The following is a 16,391-nucleotide window of genomic DNA, read 5'->3' as shown; positions in this document are numbered from 1 at the left end:
TGTGTTTTAAAGAAGCCTTATTGAGGACACAGGAACAAGCCATACCAATGTGCAGAAAGAAAAGCAAATATGGCAGATGACCAGCTTGGCTTTGCAGTGAAATCTTGGGTGAGCTTAAACACAAAAAAGAAGCTCACAAGAAGTGGAAACTTGGACTTTAGGGAAGCGTCTAAATACATTGCTTAAGCCTGCAGGGGTGTTGTCAGGAAGGCCAAAGTGCAGTTGGAGATGCAGATAGTGATGGATGTGAAGGGTAAGAAGAAAGGTTTGTACAGGTATGTTAGCAACAAGAAAGTGGTCAGGGGAAATGTGGGACCCCAATGGTACGTCTAGACTACATGGCTCTGTCGATGGAGCCATGTAGATTTGTTTGTTCGGCAAAGGGAAATGAAGCCGCGATTTAAATAATCGTGGCTTCATTTAAATATAAATGGCTGCCCCGCTCTGCCGATCAGCTGTTTGTCAGCAGATCGGGGCAGTCTGGATGCTCCCCTGTCAACATGAAAGCCCTTTATCAACCTCCCCAGTAAACCTCATCCTACAGGGCATAACGGGGAGGTCGATAAAGGGCTTTCAGGTCGGCGTGGGAGCGTCCAGACTAGCGTGCTGAGCCGACAAACAGCTGATCAGCTGTTTGTCGGCTCAGCGTGGCAGCCATTTAAATTTAAATGAAGCCGCGATTATTTAAATCGCGGCTTCATTTCCTCTGCTGATCAGCCTAATCTACATGGCTCCATCGATGGAGCCATGTAGTTGAGACACACCCTTACTGAATAAGAGAGGGAACCTAGGGCCGATATGGAAAATGCTGAAGTACTCTGTGTTTGTTTTGCTTGGGTCTTCAGCTCTCAGATTGCCGCAATAGGCAGCCCAGTATGTGGAGCAGGTGAGCAGCCCGTGGTGAGAAAACAGGTTAAGGACTGTTTAGGAAGCTGGACATGCCACGTCCAGGGGGCGGATTGAATGCATCCAACAGTGCTGGGAGAGTTGGCTGTGACTGCAGAGCTCTTGGCCATGATTGAAAACTCTGAGCAGGGGAGGTCCCAGAGGATTGGAAAAAAGGCAAATGTGGTGCCTGTCTTCAGAAAGGGGAAGGAGGATTGGGGTGGAATCTCCATCCCTGGAGGTTTTTATGTCCCGGCTTGACAAAGCTCTGGCTGGGATGATTGAGTTGGGGTTGATTGTGCTTTTGGGGGGGGGGAGAGGAAAGGGGTTTGGACTGGAGAGTTTTTTCCAACCCCAATCTTCTATGATTCTATGACTCGGAGAATGCATTCTGAGCCAGGGTTAGTTACCTGGGTCTCTCTTGAGGATCAGGGATGCACCAGGTAATCTTTACCTCCGTCTTTGAGGGGCGGGGTGGTGCTGAAGTCCAGTTGATACTTAAATACAAAACCCTGTAAAAAGGAGCAAAATGCAAATGACTAGTGGCTTGGGCAAGATGCTTCATTGATAAAAGAGATTGGTGGAGGCCAAATTTTAGCCCAGGATGGGTTTCCATGGGATTTGAGCAGGGAAAGTGTATTGATACATAGTTGTATGATTCAGCCGCTAGATGTCTCTCTGGTCTGCATAAATGTCCAGACAGCTTGATTTTTAAAAAAAGAAAAGAAACACTGCAAAGCCAGAGCTCACGCTGTATGGAAGACCAGCCTGTTTGTCAGGAGTCGAGGCTGTTTGGGATAACTAGCCCCTGCTGTTTATGCCGGACTGGGATTCCTTTTGTCTCGATGGAAACCATTCCTGTGGCTTGCCAGGGCATGTGCAGTGCCTTGAATTAATGGCGCTCTGATACTCTAGTGAGCACCATGCTCGATTTGATGCTCTGGTGCATACTGAAGTCTTGGCCACATGGAACCTGCCCTGGGCTAGGGCTTTCTCAGGATCTTAGGTGAAGTCATGTCTCAGGGTCAGGGTCTCAGGTGAAGGCTCTCCTCCCTCCCCATCCTGTCAATGAGCGTGGTCCCTCTGCATACTCTCCTCCCTGCCTCGCCATCACCTTGCTCATTTGCAGTCCAGCCCATTGGGATGGGGAGAGCATCTCTGTCCCAGTTGGAACCTGGCTATCCTCTAGCGATTCGTTATAAGAGCAGGAAGGGGAACCCAGAGTGGTGTCCTTATGGGGGGCAGCCAAGGAATGCACCATCTGCTGGGATAAAGCTGCTGCAGGGATAGGGTGAAGCCGGAGATGGGGACGTGTGTGCTTCACGGGTATGAGGGTTCACTAAGGAGATCTCCAGACCGGGGCTTGTGTCGGAAAGGAAGGGCCAGATTCTCGTCTGGTCAGGGCAGGTGGCTTTGGGTGAGGTAGCTAATAACCATGTCAGATGCAGATCTGTCGCAGTGGGGTCTGGTGCAGACATGTGGCACGGGACCCTGGGAAGAACAGATGCCCACGTAGACTCTGCCAGCCAACGGGCCGCTCTGTCTCTGTGCTCTCAGGCTGGTTGCGTAAGCGAAAGTGTATTGGCCTACTCCAGGCTCCCACCATCCATCACGCAAGCAGCTCAGTGGGAGTTTACAAGGCTGTAATTTCCCTTCGTGAATGGCTCTCGGACTGATTAATTACTTGCTTAGCAACTGCTCATTTGTATGTTGCGGGGGGAGCCAGAAGAGGAGCAGAAGGGGAATGTGCGCGGCTGGCTTCGCACGGGACGCTCGCTCTTTCCGCCCGTCCGAGCGAGGGCAGGAGGCGTAGAGGAGAGGTTTTAAAAACAAGCCTGGGCCTTGCTTGCTGATGAATAAGGCTGAGAATCCAAGAGTGCGTTCTCCTTCGGAAGGGAAGGGTTACACCTCCGTGGATGTAGACAGGGGCGGCCCGTGGACCTAGGCAAACTAGGCAGTTGCCTAGGGAGCCGCAGACCTGGGCGCCTGATGATGACATCACGGGATGCCCTGTGATTACGTCACGGCCATTGATGGCCATGCAGGCGAGGGTGCCAATCGCGCCTTCCGCCTAGGGCGTCAGCTGCCGCAGCTGGCCTCAGGCCGCTCCTGGATGTAGACCGGCCTTAAATGACACCATTGGATTTCATAAGATCCTAGGGCTGGAAGAGACCTCAGGAGGTATCTAATCCAGTCCCCTGCCCAAAGCAGGACCAACCCCAACTAAATCATCCCAGCCAGGGCTTTGTCAAGCTTGGCCTTAAACCTCCAGGGATGGAAATTCCACCCCCTCCCCAGTGAACCCATCCCAGTGCTTCATCACTCTCCTAGGGAAATAGTTTTTCCTAATATCCAACCTGGACCTCCACCACTGTAACTTGAGACCATTGCTCCTTGTTCTGTCATCCGTCACTACTGAGAACAGCCTCTCTCCATCCTCTTTGGAACCTCCCTCTAGGAAGTTGAAGGCTGCTACCAAATCCCCTTCACTCTTCTCTTCTGCAGAGTAAACAAGCCCAAATCCCTCAGCCTCTCCTCACAGATCATGTGCTCCAGCCCCCTCATCATTTTGATTCCCCTCCGCTGGATTCTCTCCAATGGGTCCACATCGTTTCTGTAGTGGAAGGCCCCAAAGCTGGATGCAAAACTCAGGATGTGGCCTCACCCGAGCTGAATAAAATGGAATAATCACGTCCCTTGATCTGCTGGCGATGCTCTTACTAGTGCAGCCCAATATGCCGTTAGCCCGCTTGGCAAGGGCTCACTGACTCACATCCAGCTTTTTTCAAGTGCAGTCATCCATGGGTGAGATGAGCAGTTAAGCCTCAACTCGGCCGTGCCATGCGGCATGAGGGGAGGGTATTGATTTCTTTTATTTGGCTTATTTTGGATTGATCATCTGTGCTGTGGTAGCCCAAAGGGGTCCCATTGGGTTAGGCACGGCACAGGCAGCCCCACAACTGCAGGGTGGGGAGCTAAACGAGGAAGTGATGTGCCAAAGGCCAAGTTGGGAGTCTGTAGCAGATGTGGGAATTCTAGTCCAGGCCTTTCCACCAGGGCGGTCCTTCCTTTCAGGGTGCATGGGCAGGCAAGCCCTGTTTCTCTCTGCAGAGGCTCTGATGGGGTAGTATTCAGACGCTGGTTAGTTTTATGTGCAAGCTCATCAGCTGTTGTCGTAGCCGCCTCTCTGGATTAGGCCTGGGCTGTCAACGCAGCCTGGGAGCTGCGGCCAGTGCTGGAATAGGCCGGGTGGGAGCAGCTAGTGCAGCAATGGGTGGGGGGTGGCTGATCTTTCTGAGGCATCGCGGATGTGTAAGTGGGTCTCTCCACAGAGGTTCCCCATTGCCGTCGGCTTTGGGCTGCAAGGAGATGGAAGGCTGCAGTCCAGGGCGGGTGGGGATTTAAAGAGTCCAAAGTGACTCTGGTTCTGTTTCAAAGATGCCTGATCTGCACAGCCCTTCCCGTGAAGAGAGAGGGGACTGCCGGGAGTATAGTGGGTCCATTGGGGCTGAGACGAGGATTGGAATGAACCACTAGAAATGAGGCACAATAAAATCCAAAGGGTTCAGTGAGTTCTACCTATTGCCAGGCTCCCTCGCTGTACTATCTGGGCACCTCTTGACGCCCCTGGGAGGCAGGGCAGTGCTGTGAGTCCCATTGTGTGTCTGGCCAACTGGGGTGCCGAGGCAAAGGGACATGCCAAAGATCACTCGAAGTCTGTGGCAGAGCTGGGAATGGCGCATGGTGTCCCTACTCCCAGGGCAGTGTCCTAACCGCTGGCCCAGCCTTCCTGCTTCCACTGATGTCAGTGGAGGAAGATCAATCCTCTAGCAAGGAGCAGTGGCCCTGAATTGGCATCCCAAAGCAGCCTCGGACTGCGTGTTTGCAGGCAGCACCTGGGCTGGAGTTCTGCTGCTGTCCCCTAGTCACTAGGATGGAGCAGAGCAGAGCCCTGGGTCTGAGCATCTCTGAATTTTGGGGGTGTTTGAAGTCTGGAGCCAAACATGGCCACTGAGGTCTCTGTTCTTAGGAATCCATCACCGAAGCCCTTCTCAGACTGAGATAATCCCTGCAATCTGGAGAGAAGGTAAAGTTGCAGATCCAGCAGCTCTGAGTCTCAGGCCCGTCTGGGTCTCCCATTTCTACTGCCCTGTGTCTTTGCTGGTTATTGGCCCAGCCACATGGACCCGTCTCACGAGCCAGGATTGCAGCTCCCGTGCGCGGCACGAAGCACAAAGCTCCGTGTGCCGTTCACCTCTGCACACAGCCCAGCGGGCAGAGGAAGGCTAGAGCCTCTCCAAGTGCGGGAGCGAGAGCCGCAGGCACGGACCCAGGGCAGCCTGAGGCTGCTTGGTGTCCGATTGTCCTTAAAATAGATCTGAGCCCAGGCCTCAAGGACCAGCCTTGTGTGCCGCTTCAAAGGCGAGCTCTGTGAATCTTTGGCGCCACCTCCCCTGCATGAGCCTTCCCGCCACTCCGGATCCAAACGCCGCCTGCCCCAGTTTGCTGCAGGCTGGAGCTGTCCTGTCTTGACAACGGGCTAAACCAAAGTCCAGGCGTCAAACGCCCCAGGTGTAAACCTTGGCATTGCAGTTCTGGGAGCTGTCCCTGCACTTGGAGAGACAGTCGCTGCCTCCAGAGCTTGCTCTAAGTAGGTGATGCAGAACAAACGCACGTTCTCGGAGGGTCAGAGAGACCGAGTGCCTTCCCCAAGGTCGCACAGGCAGTCAGCTGGGAATTGAAGCCTGGTTTCCTAACCCTGCCAGTTCACCACCATCAGACCAGCCTCCCTTTTGACCGAGGCTCAGGGTTGTGCCTCATCCTGAGCTCGTGTGTACGGTTTTAGACCAATCCATGCTGTAGTAATAGTTTACATTTACCAAGTGCCTTTCAGTGACTCACAAATGCATCACGGATTAGGTAAAGGGTAGGCGATGCTGCTGAAGGGCAGCCACCTCTGGGGTGGAGCGCAGCCGCTATAAAACAGCTCACAGCAAGGCCATGCTACAGCTGCAGATGACAAGTGAGGCGCAATTGGCTCCATTCCCCTGGTGGTTTCCAATGGACCCAAGTGCCCAAGTTGGAATTTGGCCAGGAGCAGGGTTAATACCCTTAATTGTGGCCATGCGCACCAAGGGGTCCATAAGGAATCAAGCATTTGGGATCTTGCGTTTTGGGAAAGGCTGCTCTGATCCCTTGCCAGGCTGGGGCATGGAGCCTGTTGTGACTCCAGCGGGGAGAGCCACTTGCTCAGAGCCTGCACCACCGCTTGTCGCAGCCTCTTGAATGTTTCTTGTGGGGCTCCCAGCCCGGTGATAAATCTGGCCTGTCCCTGTTCAGCAGGCCTGGAGCTGGGCTGTCAGGGGCTCCCTATTCATCAGCTAGCCTTGGGAGCGCAGGGTCCCCACAGAGCAGAGTCCCTGGAGTGCCGTGTAGCTGACACCCCAGCACCATGGCGAGAGCCTGGGAGAGGAGCAGCCTCAGAGCTCTGCCCCATCCCTCCTGGTACACGTGCCTGTCCTGTTCTCTCACCCATTGGTTTCCAGCTGGCCTCTCTGGCCCCCATCCTCTCTGGCACCTGCCTCTGCCCTCAGATTTGCTCACAGCCTGGTTCCCCCCTGCCCCCACGTATCTTATTGCACTCTCAGGTCTCCTTCTAAAAGCGTCGCTGGCTCCTATGGAGTGAACTGGAGCAATTCCAGAGTTTGCTTACCCCCAGCTACTGCTACATCCCCCATCTAACTTCCCTCTCAGTCCCCATGGCACGGCTTGGGCCATATCACCAGGGACAGATGCCGACTCCCCACTGGAGTTTAGGGTTGCCAGGTGTCTGGTATTCACCCGGACAGTCTGGTATTTTCACCTCCTGTCTGGGAAAAAAATTCAGAAAATAATGGACACCTAAGAAGTCCGGTATTTTCTGATTTTTTTTTTTTTTTCCCCAGCCAGGAGGCAAAAATGCCGGGCACCTGGCAACCCTACAAACACTCAGTGCCTGGTCTCCCCCCCCCCCCTGCAAATTCCCCCTGGCCCCTAAAATCCCCAGCCCCCCCCCGACCCTGGTTCCGCAAGGCTGCTGGCACACAATGGCTGCCTGCAAAAAGACCAAGGGAAAGCAATGACTCCTCTGGGTCTTAGTGCTGAACCACGCCCTTGTTCCTATCCTTGCACTCACTCTTAAAGGGGACATGCTGTTTTAATGCTGTTTTATTTTAATTTTTTTTGTTTTGCTTAAGTCTTGGAGTCCTTTTTTTTTTTTTTTTTTTCTCAACAACTTTGGTCTCCCCCCCTTTTTTTCTTCAACAGAATTTTTTCCCGGTGGTTTTGGTTTTTTGGGGAGGGAGTGTTCGGTATTTTTGTTTCAACCATCTGGCAACCCTACTGGGGTCCTGCAACGACTGGTCCCTCATCTGACCGTATCGCGGCATAGTACTAGGAAGCAGCAGGCCCTGCCCTGTTCCTCAGTGGCCCACCCCAGAGGAATTCTTGCTAGGTTGGCCTCTCCATTCTCTGGCATCACCAATGCAGCCTCGGCTTTCCTGCAGCCTCCTCCCACCGCAAAACCTGTCTGACCTGTCTTGGCAGCTCCTAGCCTCTCTGGCTGTGGGGGCTGTTGTCCTAGGCAGGGCCTTGTTCCCACAGCCCCTGAGCTCAGCCGGGCTGGACACGTTACTGCGCTGGGCTCCTTCCCCTAGTTCTCCTTGAATTCCCCACCTCACCTAGGCTCCAGTGAAAGGAGCGGCCGGAGCCATTTCTCTTTGCATTTGCTCTTAAGTGGAATCTGCTCCCAGTGGAACCTACATCTTGTTTTCAACGTTGCTATTTGCAGAGGAAACGGTTGGCAGAGGGAGCGAATGCAAAGGCATTAGGTGGTGGAGAGGGGAGAGCTCCTTGTACTCACTACAAGCAACCCAGCACCCTCTGCACTCTCCTCCACACCGCCCTAACATGGAGCCTCTAACAGGGCTGGGGAACCTTTTTGGGGTCGGGGGCCGCTGCCCCACAGAAAAATCAGTCGACAAAGGAGGGGGAGCCGCACACAGGTGAGAAGTGCAAAAAAAAAAACCCCAAACCCAACCCCTAAAATAACAAAGTGGCCCCCAGCTGAGGAGAGACACTCCCCACATTCCCGCACACACTAGAGCCTAAGGGGACCCAGCCTAGTAGATTTTGTGCGCTCCAGCCCCACAGAAGGGTGTGTGTGTGGGGGAAGGGGGTTTGGAGTGCCAGTGTGGGCTCCCCAATGCTGGGGAGACCTGGATCCAGGCAAGCTGGGGGCCACATATGGCCGCCAGGCCTTAGGTTCCCCACCCCTGCAACTAGGCCACTGAACCGCTGCCAGTAGCTTAGAGATGGGGGCTCCTGCGTGCTAGAACTGAGACGGAGGCCTGACCATGGCACCTATATGGGCCACAAACATGGAAGATTTTCAGTCCCTACCGAACCGGGAAGCGAATGGCTCACTCGTTCTCTTTCTACCTTCGGAGCCTCCTGCCTGGGGGAGGCAGCCAACAGGCTGGCCACAGCAGGGACCTCTACAGGGCAATGGGACCTGCGGCACCGCCACGCCTGGCCCGGATTACCTGCTACAGGCTCATGGGGCTCAGACCGCAGGGGAGCTTGTGCTGCAGCCCACGCCCACCCAGCTGAAGAAGAGCCAAGAGGTGCCTCCCCAAAATCAGCACCCCTCTGTAGAGTGCCCAGCACAGACACAAAGGCCCCCAACTCACCCGCCCTGCCCCGCTGCCATTGCAAACGAGAGAGCAGCAGAGGAGCCAGGCACAGAGAAACGGCTGCAGCGCTGGGGGCTGAACGCAGATCTCATCTCCAGTCCGAGCCGGCCTTCCCTTCCGTGCCTGTCCCTGCACCGCGGCCCCGGCGGCGTGGCCTGCAGGGGGGGGACTCGAGTCCTGCTCATTCCATGCCCGCTCACCTGCCAAGCAAATACAATGAAACTAACGAAGCGCAGCGCACCCCCGGCACGCGCCGTCCTGCGCCAGTGATTGCAGGCTGAGTCATGCGTGCGGCCGGGGGGCTGTGCACCGACCAGCGCTGCCTCCAATTACACTGCGCGGTGGGTGACGGTGTGCAGGGGCCGGGTGAGGAGTATCTGAATGGGAGCCGTGCCTGCAGCTTTTCTTAATTTTCAAACCCAAATGAGCTTCCTTCCCCCGCCCACCCTCGCTAAGTTCCTGGAGCGACTCTAATGCCTGACTCCTCTGCTCTCATCCTGCCTGAGGCCTCCCCCTGTGCGATCCCTGCCTGCTGCTAGCTGAGTTGTGTCTTTGTTATGTGTACATGTCAGTTCCCTTCTCCCTGCTTGTACTCTGCTCTGGTCCCTGTGCATCACTTCCCCTTTCTGCCTGGAGTGTGGCACCCCTTCCTCCTGCATGCGGTACCCCCAAAGGGGCAGCAGGTAGCGACTATGGGGGGCAGGAGGGGTTGCTGGACTACCAGCGTCCCCTCCTGTTGGCTTTAATTTTGGAGGTGTTGGCCCGTTGTACAATGATCCAGGGACGGTTCGAGCCATTCCTGCACCCTGGGCAGCGGGCGTACGATGCACGTGCAGCTCTACCCCTGGGCACAGGGCACATGTGTGGCCTCGCCCCCAGCGCGCTACGCACCTTACAGCTGCAATCGGGCACGCGGCACCCCTTACAGCTGCCATCAGGCACCCCTCATAGGCTGGTGCCCCATGCAGCTGCCCAGCTAGCCCTGCCTCCCTTAATCTGGCCCTGCATTGAGCCTAGCCTGCAGTAGTTCTGTTAAAACTCATGAGCCTGCCTCTAACTGAGCCTGATTCTAAGCACAGTCTCTCCATTGGCCGCACTGGGCTTCGGATTAGCCCCTTCGTGCCAGAATCGGGATCAGACCCAGGAGTGAAAAATGCCTGTCTAGCCCCTGTCTGCGTTCCAGGTGAATGGACACATTGACATACGGGTTGGTGGGGCCAGATGTTATATCCCCCGGCAATATAGTGTGGTCTGTTCTGGCTTGTGGCATGACACAAGAATGCGGCTTGCAGGACGCATGCTTCCTATACGATTCCAGATACTTTGCTTCTTTCTGTACCAGGCCCCAACTACATAAGAACGGCCCTTATAGCCAAGAAGGCTAATGGCATATTAGGTTGCATTAGGAGGAGCATTGCCAACAGATCTAGAGAAGTGATTATTCCCCTTTATTCAGCACTGGTGAGGCCACATCTGGAGTATTGCATCCAGTTCTGAGCCCCCCTCATATAGAAAAGGATGTGGACGCATTGGAGAGGGTCCAACGGAGGGCAACCAAAATGATGAGGGGGCTGGAGCACATGACCTATGAGGTGAGACTGAGGGATTTGGGTTTGTTTAGTCTGCAAAAGAGAAGAGTGAGGGAGAGATTTGGTAGCAGCCTTAAACTTCCTGAAGGGAGGTTCCAGAGAAGATGGAGAGAGGCTGTTCTTAGTAGTGACAGATGGCAGAACAAGGAGCAATGGTCTCAAGTTGCACTAGAGAAGGCCTAGGTTCGATATTAGGAAAAACTATTTCCCTAGGAGGGTGGGGAAGCACTGGAATGGGTTCCTTAGGGAGGGGGTGGAATCTCTATCCCTAGAGGTTTTTCAGTCCTGGCTTGACAAAGTCCTGGCTGGGATGATTTAGTTGGGGTTGGTCCTGCTTTGGGCAGGGGCTGGACTCAATGACCTGTTAAGGTCTCTTCCAGCCCTAGGAGTCTATGATTTTTTTCTTCCATTAATTTATCTGGCTCTTTTTTGAACCTTGTTATAGTCTTGGACTTCATAAATCCTCCAGCAAGGAGTTCCACAGGTAGACTGTGCAGTGTTTGTGGAGAAATGTTGTTTGTTTTAAACCTGCTCCTTATTTCATCTGAAGCCTAGTTCTTGTGTTATGGGAGGGAGTAGATAATTCTTTCTTCAGTTTCTCCACACTGGTCATGATTTTATACACCTCTCTCCTATCCTCCCTTAGTCATCTCTTTTCAAGCTGAAAAGTTCCAGTTTTATTAATCTCTCCTCATATGGCGGCTGTTCCATGCCCTTAATCATTTCTGATTGACTGACTTGACTGACACAAACAAGGCTTGGCTTGCATGAGAACCTGCTACAGGAGAGCCAACAGGCGTGTCTGTTCTGCTGCCTCATTGGCAGCCCTGTTCCAAGGCCAGCACCCGTATTTGGGGATGAATTGAGAAGCAGAGAGACCCAGCTGCATCTGCCAGTTCTGTCAGAAAAATCCTCCTTTTTTTTTCTTTTTTTCTAAATTGTCTTGATTTGTATGTAAGCCTTGCCTAAAGATCAAAAGGCTACCAATGGATGTGATAGCTGCAGAGAGGCTGGGCATAGCTTCACACCTAGCCCGCCAGCAATGTCATTGTTTTGACTTCTACGCTTTGCAAACGAGCTGGATTTGCAAGGAGGCTCAGTGAGGTATTTCCAGCTCAGGTCCCAGATGGGAGTTGGAAGCTCTTTGCGGCAGGGACTGTCGTACTGTGGGCAGAACCTGGCAGGGGGAGGATCCTGAGCCTCCATCCAGATGTGCCAAGCTCCTCTTGAGTTAATTCTGGCTTGACAGGAACTAGGAAGAATCGGAAACCTCCCAAAAGCCATGTGAGATTCCTGGTCTGATCCCCAAGGCATGGAGAGTTTGCATAAGCTATCTTGCACCCACTGTGCTTCTTGATGTTTAACCAAATGCAGCCTTCAAAGCCGATGGTGTTCTCCCTTCCCTGATGCTGTGAAAAGTAACATCGCTCTGGCGCCAACTCTCTACGGCAGTGCTGAATTTTCCTCTTTAAAACAAAGGGATCTCTCTCCTCCAGATGTTTCATGCAGTGTGTGTGGGGGGGGGGGAGGGAGGGAGGGAGGGGCGAGAGAATGTCTTTCTAGAAGCCACCTGTTCTAGATAGAACCCCAGATCCAAACCCTGGGGAATTTCACATTGATTTGGAACCCTAGGCTGTGTTGCAGTGTAAGTCCTAACCAACATCCAAGCCCTGGGATGCTGTAGGTAGAGAAAGACAGTGGCTGACCTCAAGCTTCCTGTGATGGGTTGGGTCACAGAGATCCCCTTTAGACTGTCACCTGATCATACCACTGAGCCCACCTACCTGCCCTCTGGGGTGTCCTGTAGAGGGGTTTTCCCCAGCAATGGCACAGTTGGGGTAATAACCCCCCAGCAGAGCAACACAGATGCTGATAACAGCTCAGCTCTGGGAGGGTTCACTTACAAGGACTTTACAGCACCCAAGAGTCCAGCCCCAAATAAGGACCAAAACCTCAACTAAATCCATCTTACTCTGTGAGTTTTACACAGAAAGTGCACAAGTTTGCTCCCTTTATTCATGAAAGAGAGGTGCACAGCTGTGTTCCCCCTCAGGTAACAATTATTTACACTCGTAATTAATAATAAATAGAAGTGATTTCATTACACATGAAAAGTGGGATTTAAGTAGTTTCAGGTAGTGACAGATCAAAGTAAGTTACTAAGCAAAAATGCACAACACACGCCAGCTCAGCTTAATACACTAAGAAATTGTTGCAAGTCATCGTTTCTTACACTTGTCTTTGTTTCAGGTAAAGTTCTTCAGGCCAGAGTTGATCGCTTCCGATCTGGGCCCAACTGCTTTCCTCATCCCTGTTTGTTAGTTTTGTTTCCAGGTCTCTGCCTATGTCCTTTTGTGGTGGGGAGCAGTCTGTGAAGCCAGCTGAAAACCATCATTGTTTGCTTCTTATCCCTTAAATAGAATTTCCCCAAGGCAGGAACTTTGTTCAGTTCCCTTCCCCCCACCTATCCCCTCCTGATGGAAAAGTATAAAATTCAAGATGGATTCCAGTACTAGGTGGCACAGTTGCCTGTCTTTAGAGGACAAATCATAATCCAGGCTTTCAGGAAAAACCATTCACAGATCATTGTCTTGAGCACTGGGCCATTACGTTCCGTAAGTACTACTAATGGCTTTCACTAGAAGACCTAGATTAATAAACAGATTTACACTTCACATTTCTAATGTCACATATAAGAAAGATACATGCTCATAAATAGAATACACACATTCAGGGGATTACAAGCTCTTGAATGACCAGTTACTTACCCCATTTTGCATAATGCATATTTGTAGTATGAGTATTCATATTCAACAACATATTTCCATAAAAATATAGGGGAACAGTGTGACATTTCCAGTTTCAATAGACCAGGCTGATAGGAGTAAGGATAGGGGAGTTGAGACATAGTGGTGAAGTGACTGACCAAGGGCAAACAGGGACTCAGTAGCAGAGCCAGAATTCAATTCTCCTGCCTCCCAGCCCTGTGCCCTAATGTAGGGGTTATCCTTCTCCCCCTAGGGTGTGGCTCTGCAATTTGTAATTGGTCCCTCCCTTTTAAATAGGCTGCACCAGAATCCTGGAACCAAGCATCCTGGAGCTTTGACATTTCTAGCATGTGCTTGCCTTGGGCTCTACTTTGGCTTCTCTTTCCCTGCACAGTGAGTCTGGACAACCCAGAGCCTGGCAGAACTAGAGCAGAAGCCATGTGAACCCATTTTAAGCACTGTCAAAAGCTGACTCTTTATCCTGGATCACATTGCGTATCAGTTCTCCAGATCGTCTTTCATCGTTCGGGGCAAACTAATCCATCAAGCTGGCTTCTTCATAACCTGTCTCCTGCGGCTCTTTGTCTGGTTTTATGCTGCTGTCTCGTGTGATCGTGCAGAGATCTCTCCCTCTTCTATTGCTTGACTGCTGGGCCTCGGGAAGGAGTCTTTTCACCATGCGATGTACCCGACTTATTCTTTCTGTTTCTTGTGCACAGGAGGTCTCTTTACCTGGGCTTGTTAAAGTTGCTGGTGCTAGAAATCAGCCCACTGGAAGACATTTCTGTCCTTCAGCATGGAATCCAAAGGACTTCTATCATGGGGGAAAGTGTTGACTGGCAGGGTGTATTTGTAGGGGCGCGCGCGCGCGCGCGCACACACACACACACACACACACACACACACACACAGATTCTCCAAATGCACAGTTTTGATTAATTAAAGCAGACCGGGTGTATCTGTAGGGGTGCGTGTACGCACACACACTCTCTCTCTCTCTCTCTCTCTATTTCTCTGATTCTCCGAATGCACGGCTTTGATTAATTAAAGCAGACCTGTTGTCAGAGGCAGTTTTTAATTGGCTTATAGTGTGAAAAACCGTGAAATCTGGGCCATGTTTTATTAAGGTTCATATCACGCGGAACACGATGAGAGTAATTAAACTAAATGCTGTCATTTTCACTCTGCTCTGTTCAAAGAGGGCTTACTCTTAAGCTGTAGCAATACAGCAAAGTCAGGGATATCCCTTTCCTCTCTTTGCTGGCATCTCTGTGCTTTGCCTGGACCCGGGATGGAACTGCAGCGTGGGAAACAATGGGGATTTAATCCATCTGAGTGAGCTAGGAGCAGTGGATTGTGCTGCAGGGCTTCCGAATCCATTTCATTTCGGCCTGATCTAGGTGCTCCTTTCACTGTGTTCCTTAGCAAAGTGGCTTCAAGCAAAATAGCTAAATGAGTACAACCCCCGTGCAGATGCTGTTTTATTGCTATCAAGGTGTCTTACGCTGGGATTGTTTCCTGACACTACTGGAATAAGCTATCGCCGTGCAAAGCAGCGTTACAGCAATATTATTGCATCCACACTTGGGGGTTGTCACTTCAGCTAGATTGGTCTTAAATTGATACGGTTGAAGCAGTAAAAACTCCTTAGACAAACCCAGGGGGGGCGTGTGTCTGTTTCTAGTCCTCCTCACAAAGCTCAATTTGAAAACATGAACTGACTGTAAACTGCTGTGTTGTCATCTCGGGCAGAATCCAGCTTTTCACTGTGGTGTAACTGCATGGCGGTGTTACTTCTCACTTACCCCCTTGGGAAAGCTGTCTGTGGCAGTTCGGCACAGCCGTGGGGAGCGCAAACAATCTCCCTTCCTCCGTGGGGCGGTGACGAGGGAGCCGAAGGACAGCGGCTGGAGCCTCTCCCTGGAGCCTTCCCCGCCTGTCCTCCCAGGCAGCCAGCTAGTCAACGGCACAAATCTTCACAGGTCCCTCTGCAGCTTTATATACCCCAAACCTGCAGCCTGTTCCAAGCCAGTGGCTTGCAGTGAATTGGCTTTTAATTCCAAATGAGGGCGGTGGGAGAGTGGAAACGGTGGCCCTGTGTGAAGAAGAGGTCAGAGGACCCTTCCCCTCACCCTGGTGCTGAGGTAGTCGGCCATCATGGTCACTGTGCTCCCCGAATGCAAGTTCCATATGGGCTCTTGGCACTAGCCCTTTGGGAGGAGATGCGGGGAGTGGGGTGGTGGTCCAGCCCGTTGGAGAACTGGTGGGCTGGGAAGGAGGAGGCAGGCTGCCCCCCCCGGCAGGCCTTAAAGGCACGGCACCCTCATTGTTGCATTAAGTCTATTCTCCTCTCCCTTGACCTGCACAAATGGACATCCGCCTCCCCAAGGCCTCACGCAGGCAGTCTAGGCTACACTGTAGGCCCCGCTTTCCCGGGCATGGTCCTAGCCCTAGCCCAACAACCTTGCTGCTTCTTTCTTCCCAGGGCTGGGGAAGCGACGAAAACCTTCCTGGCTCCTTCAGCAGCTGCTGCACTGCCGCTCTGGGGGAGCATTCGGCGTCCGGAGCGCTGGCTTCTCTCCAGGCAAGGAAAGGAAGGTGAGGCTCCTTAAGGAAACACCCTACATGGGTAGACCGTCCACACCTGCCTTAATAGATCTCCTCCGTCGCCAGCCCACCAGAATGGGAGCATTGCCTGACTTCGGAGCATTTGTCTTTGCAATCGTTGTGCTCTTTTCATGGCTCTGCTTGTGCGGGACTGACTCTAGGGCTGTTGGCGAGGAGGGGCTGGGGTGCAGCTACCCCCCTGAATCCTCCCGTCTGCCTGCTTTCCCCATTCCCTAACCAAATACCTTCTACCTGGGACATGGAGCAGACAGGAGCTCTGGTCTCCACTCATGTGTGAGGTTAAAGGCTGGACTGGTGTGTGCTCAGACCCCCTGCCACGGCCAAATAATCAGCCAGGCTCAGCAGCCAGAGCTGTGCCCAGTTCTGAAACCCGGCCTTTGCTTGGGGAGCTGAGCCTTTTGGAAAACTCTGACCCAAGGTGGCATGGGGGGAAGGAGAGATGGGCCTGGAACTGGCAAGGGAGGGGATCAGCTGGGAACAAGATGCCACGGCGAGGAGGGTGGGGATGGGTGTGGAAGGGGCAGGGCCCTTGCGGACAGCACGGCTGCAGAGCTGGGAGCGGTTGGAGGGAGGTTTTGCCTTTGCAGGGGATGAATGTTGCCTTGGCAGCATTTCAGTCCCTGAGAGTCATATCAATAATGCCCAGTGGCTCATTTGGAAGACGGATGGCAGCTGTGGGAGCCGGAGAGCGAGGCAAGGGGATGGAGATGGAGCTGATTGCAGGGGTGCAGCTAACGGGAGGGGGGCAGACTCCGGGCAGGAGGGTACTGTGATCTCTCGGATTTGGG

General features: G+C 52.9%; 1 long non-coding RNA gene across 1 annotated transcript in view; it reads left to right on the top strand.

Moving 5' to 3' along the window:
* The window catches only part of LOC142820863 (uncharacterized), a 43,056-nt gene extending 27,163 nt beyond the window's left edge, over window positions 1-15,893 (top strand). Inside the window, exon 3 of the long non-coding RNA XR_012897807.1 lies at window positions 15,461-15,893. This is a non-coding gene — a long non-coding RNA (uncharacterized LOC142820863). The remainder of the gene's footprint in view (window positions 1-15,460) is intronic.
* The last annotated feature ends 498 nt before the right edge of the window (window positions 15,894-16,391 follow it).

The sequence above is a fragment of the Pelodiscus sinensis genome, chromosome 27 (assembly GCF_049634645.1).
Source record: "Pelodiscus sinensis isolate JC-2024 chromosome 27, ASM4963464v1, whole genome shotgun sequence".
In the NCBI taxonomy this organism is placed as follows: domain Eukaryota; kingdom Metazoa; phylum Chordata; order Testudines; family Trionychidae; genus Pelodiscus; species Pelodiscus sinensis.
The sequence above is the reverse complement of the archived record's forward strand: the minus strand, read 5'-3'. Positions and strand labels throughout refer to the sequence as shown.